The following is a 9,592-nucleotide window of genomic DNA, read 5'->3' on the forward strand; positions in this document are numbered from 1 at the left end:
ATTGGTAGCTTATTTAGTGCTTACAAGTTCTGAACAAGTGCTGAGCATGAATAAGCAAATTTAAGTGCTAAAACTAAGAATCTGTATCTGCACTAGAAGAGTTACAGGACAGAAACAAGTGCAAATGCAGGCTTTCAAATCAGAAAGTTGAGAGAGATGGAAGAGCTTGCCCAAATGGCCACTAACTACAATTTCTGGGCCAGAACCACTCTTTATGTGGTACACAGGTTACCTAGTACTTCCACTGATAAGCTAGAAGGTTTTCCTCCAACACAGAAAGGCTCGGGGGGCTTAGAAGCTTACATACAGTCCTGGATACAGCAAATCTGTATCTGGAACACTAGTTACAGGAAAGGTAGGAAACAGGCTTACAGTTTTTTTTTTTTTTTTTTACAGAAAAGTAGCAAAAACAGCAGTAAAAACAATTCACATGCACTGCAAGTTAGCACACCTGAGTATGTAGCAATATTAGACCAAACACAGTTTAAAAAATGCAATTAAATTAAAAAGGACTAAAAGCAAGTGCAGAAAGAGTTTATTATGTAGAATGTAGTAAAGAGATGGGACTGGGGGAGTGTCCCAGATCAAATCTACAGTGTAGCGGGCAACTGCAAAAGCCACCAAATTTAAACTACAAGCCAAAAATAGGGAAGGTCGGTGGGACAAAACAGGTTCAACAGAGATCTAAGCAACAACTAACAGTACAAACTCTAAAATCAAAAACATATACTCAGCTCTGTATATTTGCAGATAGATTGGAAAGCAGTCTCTCAGAACAGGGAGACAACAGTTTCAACATAGATCTAAGCAACAATTAACAAACTCTAAAAATAAAAAAAATATATATACTCAGCTCTGTATATCTGCAGATAGACTGGAAAGGAGTCTCTCAGAACACAGGTTTCAGCAATTAAATAAATGTGTATGTATTTGGATACTGTATAGGTGAATGCTTCCATGTCCTGACACACTCAAGATGTTCAAGACATGTTATGTGGTGGTTTCATGTTATGCCTAAACAAACTGTGCACAGGCCTGTATGATGTTTAGTGTTTCACATCTGCAATATCATCATTACACAAAAGTCATAGTTGTATTGTGTCGAGCAATGTACAACAGGGTGTACACACATGTACATCACTTCTACTGTGTGTGTTGCTTCATGTCTCTGGCCATCCTCCATGGCCATGTGTACACATGTTCTGTCCAATGGTTGTGATGGCCATCTTATTTCACATGTCAGTGTTATCCCATATGACATACACCCATAGATGTCATATGCTCCACTGAGGGCAGGGTTATGCAGACAAAGTGTGGTATGTATGGGATGTGAGACATGTTTTGCAGGATAGTTGAGCAGTGTTGCAATCAGCCCACTACATGTCATGGACATGTCAGATAGCATATGACATTGTGTGACATTCATAGCAAGGGTATACTCCACAAGGGTGTATCCTGTGGGCCGGTCATACTCCAGTTCCAACACATTTAGAGTGTGTGCACACATATGCTCTCTGTACAGTACTGTTCGTATTCCCAACATGTGTAATGCTGATATGTAGTACCTGTCCCTACAGTGGAACACACCTCCACCATTGTATTCACTGTTGTCCACATATTTGGCAATGACAGTTTGGAAGATTTAATGTAGGTGTTTCATATAGTCTTCAATTGTTTCACATGAGTAAACACTGTGATGCATTGCTGGTCTGACCAGTGTCAATTAACAGGACAACCATACATTATGTGTACATGTGTTATGGCAGATAACATGCAATTAATACGTTCCGTGCATTATCAAGTCTGGTAAATAATAACAATCTCACCTGACACAGGCTGCTGTCACTGCAAAATGCCCGAGATACCTAAACAGGAGTGTCACAGCAGTAAGATCATTATCCACACCTGTGTGATAGCTACAGGGTGCAATGTCCATGTCAGCACATAAGCCAGTACAATACACTATACTATGGAGTATGCACATCTGTGCATACATAGAGTACCAGACTATAGTATGTGGCATGTGTGCATACATGCCTTGCATATGGGGTGGGAGGTTGGCATAATGGTTAAGGTGTTCACCTTACAAACACAAGGTCCAGGGTTTGATTCTCAGATGGGGTAAATGGTTAGGCTTAAAATGGCCCACAAAGGCCGTTAGCCTAGTACTAACCTATGAACCTATAACCTATATGATGTTACATTACATATTGTACAATAACACATGTAACTATGTGAAATATAGTTGTGTTTTATGTGCAGTAGTGACTTACCAGGCAACTCCAAGCTCAGTGGTTGAGAGACACCCACCTCCACAATACCAGCTAAAGCTTGTGGATGGAGGTCTGCAGGTGTCCCCAGGTCAGCCAATAGCTCCTCGGTACGTGTGAGTGGGGGCTGGGTAAGTGGCCTCCTCCCCACCTGTTGCACCTTGTTCCCTGGTGATTGCATTAGCACACTGTTTCGCCCATCTTATGAGGTCAGTGTAGTGTTGGCGCACCTGGTGATAGGTGGGATTGTGACTGCCAACATCATTTACCCTCCTGCAGAGTTCCTCGCACAGGGCATCCTGCTGCTGTGCATCCTGTGGCACATGGCTGAAGAGCGTTGTGTGGTTGTTGAGGAGATATGGGATGAGTACCTCATCCTCCAAGTGGCTGTACACTGGCAGTCTGCTACGTGGCATACCTGGAAGATATAATGATGGAGACAGGTCACAGTAACTCAAAGAGAAGTACAGCAGTACAGCTGAACATACATGTGTATCACATTTATTAAGATTATGAATACATCTTTGTAAATCTACATGACACTAACACTACTGACATGTATAAGTCACACACATTTGACACTTACTGGTGATGTGATGTTATTGCCATTTATGTGCATGTCATGTGGTGATATTGCTCATACACCATGTGGATGTTGTCTTGATGTGGGCATGTCTGTTTACCTGTACTGGTGTCTTTACCTATCAGCACATGCCTGGCTGTGTTCACATTAATGCAATCAACCTTAATGCCGTGTATATGTCACATATATAGTCATACATAGCCATTAGGGACATGACCTGTGACCCTGCAGACTTGCAAGCATGTATGTGTTTTGCCATATACATCTACATGGCACTGTACAGCTGTGTAGCATCCTGCCATGTATTGCCTGTGTTGCACATGTGTAACACATGGGACAATAGCTAGCCTGATGGTATTTGCTGGGTTGGATATCAACTATAGCATGTATGGTCATAGTGATCTAGTAGGCTATATGCCCTGGGCCATTTATGAGCCTAGGCAGACAGGTTACCTAGCTGTAGGCAACAGACAGGTAAGTTTCAGTGGCTAGGTCAAGCAGTGCCACAGAACTGATCCACAGGGTTACTGATATATTTGGCATGCGGTCATCACACCATGTCACAGAGAAAGGTGATGTGCAGCTTTGCTGGACAGAGATGCATAGTATGGCAAGAGTATGTTAAGTGTATGGGACAGAGATCTGTCAGGCATGTTGTGATCCTTGTACTAGAAAGGTGGATGTCCATGATGTATGTGTTTATTTGGGATCAGGATGTGTTAAGTGTAGCATGTCCAACACCTCTGGGTTGGACATGGCTTTATTCAGTGTAGGCTGCATGCTACATAGTGCAGCTAGGGATTGGGAAGGGCAGTGTAGGCCATCTACACGTGGGCAATAATCCTTAAAGGAAATATGTGATCTATTATGGGTCACATGGGTATTGAGTATGGCTGAGCAATTATCCCTATATTCCTGTATGGGACCCTGTCATGATTAGAGGTGCCACATATGACTACCTGTCTGGTGTGGTGAAGTAACTATCAAAGGAAAGTACTGTCCAGCTGCATCCCCTACACACAGTTGCCATTATGTTGACCGCTGCCTAGGTGGTAGTTCATGGGTACAGGGTTTGTAACATGGGGATGACAATGCAATACTTAGCTGTCAGATCGTGGCCATACATCACACACCACTCATCTGACACACTAAGGCCCTTCTGTATGTTGAACGCAGCACACATTGAGTCAACTATTGCTCCTAGTTCATAGTCATTTGCAAACATCAATAGGCTGATGCCTTCTGTGTTAGTCTGTGTGGTATAGATAACAAAGAGGGGGATTACCAGGAATGACCCCTGAATATACACTTAGTTTACTGAGTGTAGCTGGAACACAGTATGGATGATGGTGTCCTTCAACCTGGCAAGGTCATGATATGCAGTGTGAATCAACCCTACTGTCATCTACATCTGTACTGAGTACATCAAATACATTGATCACGGTTCATGGCCATACAAACCAGACTCAGCAGGGTTGTTGTGCATTATGTCCCATTATCAATGGTGTCTCCCCCTTTGTGGGGTGTGATAACTGTTGCTGTGCACCATTCGGTGTGTACACAGCCTGACATGGAGCTATGATTGAACATGAAGTGTATGTGGATAGATGAATGTTCTTACATTTGTGTAGGATACACCCTGGGATGTTGACAGGTCCCATGAAAGCTATATGTATGGCTTTAGAGAGTGCAGCTTTTACCTGCCTAGTCATTAGTACAGGGGCCCTGTAGTGTACATGGATATATTACTAAGTGTACCTGTTGGGGGGGAGGTGGGAGTGGGTTTAGGTTCTCCAAGACCCTATCTGGATGAATGGGTGCTATTTCTGTAGGTGCAGTACTTTCCATGCCATAGTGCTGTGCAGCATGGCAGGTCTTGTCATTGCCATTACAATTAATGACACAGCTATAGAATGCTCTGTGCTTGGCCTCATAGTATGTGGCTGATTAGTTTCACAGTAGCTTTGCATGGTTTTATATGGTGTATCTGCATCTTACTGAGGCTGACCAGGGATCACCTACACTCATGTGTGTTCACTCTTGCAACAGTTACTACCTTCTGTGGTACAGTTTAAAGCATGGTACCACCAGTTTGCCTTCTTGTTTGTGTTGGGTTGAATCCTGGTTCTGTTTCAATGACACAATCACTGCACATATGTGACTGCTTAAGGTTCATTTGTGTAGGATTCAGCATTTGCACATGCATTGTCCATCTGCATGGGTGCCATGACAGTCACCACTCTGCTCTTAGGAAACATAAAATTGGCATTGGAGACTAACTATGTGTAGCATACTGTTAGCCCTGCTTGTGTGACTACTGTGATCCAGGTCAGTGGGATAGATGGAATCCAACATGCATTAAGCGCAGGTGTTGGTACATGAGGAGTCTTCCCAGTTCATAATGGAATAGTTGAGAGAAGCCATTATTATGGTTCTGTCTCAGACGTAATCTTCCCCATTACAGCACATTATGACAGTTGGGAAGTCCGCGGCCTGGTGGGTGATCTGTCTCAAGGTGCAATTTGAATTCCACTTTGGCACAAAGGTAGTTGCTCAGCATAATGCATCTGAAGTTATGTAAGTGCAGCTAGTGTGGGGGTGTACATATCCTTCAGGAATATAGACACACCTGTGGCCCATGTGTTCCAATAAAGGATAGTGGGTAAGAGATGAGGTATGTGTTATAACATGGTCATGCAGGTGTGCTCTCTGGAGTGCTGAAACATGTCTCAGCCACTGCACAGATATGTTCTCCATGTTAGGGATTGACATATGTGTATCTGTATAGTGTTTCTGACATGTATCATTGTGTAGCAAAACCCGCAGTTTATTGCTTGGCTGTCCCTGTAACAGCAGTGGACCTTCACTTGAACTGTGCATGATGAAGGCACTATAGGGGAAGCATGAACCCTAGGCAGTATCCAGATTCCCAGGGGTGACAGGTGCAGGCCCTGCCTGGCAAAGCATCATGGTCTGTCAACCATGTTATCCCAGGATGACAGATACTGGATACCCTTTGACTTGCACCACTACACTAGACAATTGTGGAATACAATCCTTTTGTCCCTGTACTACAGTATCATTCTGGCCATTGGCAGAATGCTTCCCAGGCCTTGGGACATACCTGTATGGGCTACAAGACCTGACAGTTCCTACATGTGTTTCCATGCAGTCCAGACTACTGCATCACAGGTCCTGCACAACAACATGGAATATGCCAGAGCCATGTGTATAGTTCAAAAGGTGGTCTGAGTGTATGGGTATGTGGCTAATCATGGCAGACAGGCAGCTGACAGTATATATGCCCTTGTATAGGTTGGTGTGTAACATAGTGCTAGAATTTGCATTCACAAATCAGTACTGTTGGGCATGTTTCCAGTCACATGTTCTGAGATGTGGCACAGTTACGCAAACTATGTCATACAGTTTGTGTATTTCGGTGTCTGTCTCTCCCTGCTTGGGGGGGGGTCACTTGTTTGGCCAGATACTTAGACACTTCTGTGAATGTGTGTGATTTCTGGTAGTGTGTGTGGGTGTCCTTACTGTGTTCTGGTAAGGGTATGTGTTGGCTGTGTTGATGAGCTGCATGTGTTAACCTACACCTCATGACTGTCCAGTCCAGTCATGGCTGTAGACTGGGCTGCCTTCCAGCTTACCCCTGTAGCTGCATGTAGCTGCATCCCAAATAATGTGTGGGGCATGGGGTCAGGTGGGTTTGGCAGTGGACATGCCATAGAGATTACATTCCCCCAAGATGGCCACATACACAAAGCTGACATTAGTAAACACCAGTAGCTGACTAGTGGACATGCCTGTATGAGCATTTAGTACTACAAGTACTGAGTACCGTACTTAGTTTACGTATTGCTTATGAAGATGTTTTAGACAGTGATGCTCATATGTAAATATTTGTGTTATGGACGTGACTACACTGGGTATTACGGAAACATTGTAGCTACCTTTAGCAGCAATCCTCCTCTGAGGAGCACATCACATCCTGTTAGTTGATTACAGATGATGCAAGTGTCTACAGGTCTGTTTCCTTCTCTGAGTATATACTCACATATCCACCATGAGTTCTGTTGGGCACAGACACCCACTCTCCAAACAGAGTCATGTATCAATAGACTCTGATGCCAGTATAAACATGATCAGGATATAATCAGATAGTGTGAGCCATCACCTATGAAGCAGCTATAACACATGGGCAGCTGTCTCCTACATCCTACATCTTACACTCCTACTGCAGATGTTACACTGGCGTTAAAGATGATATGCAACCTGTTTCATTACCAGTGCTGTGCACTACCTTACATACAGTATGTGCAAGCAGCTGTTAGGTTGGCAATGAGAGGTTGGACTACACAAACCTGGTAGCTCAGCCAGTGTGTCTGTAGTCTCTATATCCATTCTATGTAGGTGTGCACATAGCCATTTGGCCCAGCCCTGTAACAAGGGTCACTACACATTTGCATAACATGTACACATGCACAGCTGCTACTGCTTTCAAACGATACTAGAGAAGTCCAGCCCTGTAACAAGGGTCACTACACATTTGCATAACATGTACATATGCACAGCTGTTATTGCTTGCAAACGATACTAGAGAGGTCCAGCCCTGTAACAAGGGTCACTACACATTTGCATAACATGTACACATGCACAGCTGTTATTGCTTGCAAATGATACTAGAGAGGTCCAGCCCTGTAACAAGGGTCACTACACATTTGCATAACATGTACACATGCACAGCTGTTATTGCTTGCAAACAATACTAGAGAGGTCCAGCCCTGTAACAAGGGTCACTACACATTTGCATAACACGTACACATGCACAGCTGTTATTACTTGCAAATGATACTAGAGAGGTGGATATTACATGTGTTATGTGCATGGATAGTTACCTGGCTCTTCCAATTATCTTTGCTATCATGCTGCTAAACTGTCAGATGAATACAAATGATATGTATCCTGTTATTGAGTATTGTAATTGCCAATAGACATAACTACTGTTTGCATAACATAACAGAATGGCTATGTAGAATAGAATACAGATCTGCCTAGAATACTGTACATTACACAGTTATTGGCACAATATCCCACAATACACACCATATTTGCATGGTAAGCCCACCTTTAACATGTTCATCTTACTTATACACCCATACATATGTCGACTGTTACAATATATCGACATATACTATCCCCTGTTATAGCACATACTTGTTGGACCAATCCTGACACTGACAGTGGCTGGAAGCAAATTGGTGGGTTCCAAGCCCATATCATCACTTGTGGTGTATGCGGAGTTTGCCGTGTGACATCCAGCAGTACACACATAGAATACTACAAGCATTACTACTGCTCAACAATACATCACTACAAGACAGCTATTTCCACTATATGCACTGATTACACTGTAATTCTTACAGTACAGGTACTACATACACAGACATACTACATGTTATACATACCTTCTTAGTAACTGGAGGTGTTATTGACTAGTGTAATACTCGTTTTCAGTTTGTCTTTCAGTGTTTTGTACTGTCCTACAGGTAGATAGAGATGGTTTGAATGTGTGACAAGGCAACATTTTATAGTTACAGATCAGAAACATGTACTATCCCGGTGACCAATTGGTGTTCCTAAGTAGCTAATTACATGCACATCAGCTGTGCTGCTACTGCCTTAGCCAATACCATGGCTACAGTGGAGTATAATTGAGTACTTCACTTGGGTGTTATCCCTTTGCCTTACTTGTGAGGAAGACAGCGTGGAAGTGTTGTTTGGAATCTATTGCAACAGCTGTATGGAGACGAACAGTAATATATTGTGTGCAATGCCTAGAGGATTTGGTCTAAATGTGAGTACTGTTGTTATATTTCTGAACATTGCTACTTGTGCAGGGTTTGTCTGCACCTAATACTTCTGCATATGTTTCAGTCTGGCGAGGTTGTTTGACCAGCTCAAGGCTGCATAGCTATGCATATAATGTTAGGGGGTTTACAGTGTGCTTACCAGACATATTTAGTTTGGTGTTACTGTGTATCATACTGTGCCGATAATCAGTACTCGGTAACGCTTCCTAGTGTATGAACCTTTCAGCCCTCTGAAACGGGATTAGTTCATACAAACCCTGTTACATCAGCAGTTGTTCAATTGTATAATGGCAACTATTTCACACAGGGCCATGTGTCTGTGTCCAGGTATGTTAAGGTTTCAGCAGATATTGTACAGTAGTTGAATAATTGGTTATGGTATGACAGTATGTATTGATGTAATCATTTTGTTGTGGGGAAGATGTTGGTGGGTGTACATAGCACATGCAGGTGTGAAGGAACCCCTTTTATACAACGTCTATATGTGTGTGGGTGTTCTTTCTCTATGTGAACACCTATTCCTTAGTGGACTAATACTATGGTAATTGCAGGCTGATTCATTAAGGTACTATTAAATGCTTCCTGTATAGAATGCAGGTACTGTTAGTCCTTGAATCCTTTTGCCAATACATCAGAATGTAATAAAGTTTTGCAAAATGAAAGCTGTCTGTGTATTTCTGTTAAGGATATTTGCAGTCATTGCAGTTGTGTTGGTGACTGTGTCCATAGAACATATTTGTAATAGTGTATTGGCATATACTCTTCATATGTTATGTTCATATTGTTTGGGGGGGGGCGGAATGTGTGATTGCTATGGTCCATATTATACTGAGATATGATCACTTCAGATGCTGTCTACA

Source organism: Protopterus annectens, chromosome 5.part0, assembly GCF_019279795.1.
Source record: "Protopterus annectens isolate FY-2018-M chromosome 5.part0, PAN1.0, whole genome shotgun sequence".
In the NCBI taxonomy this organism is placed as follows: domain Eukaryota; kingdom Metazoa; phylum Chordata; order Ceratodontiformes; family Protopteridae; genus Protopterus; species Protopterus annectens.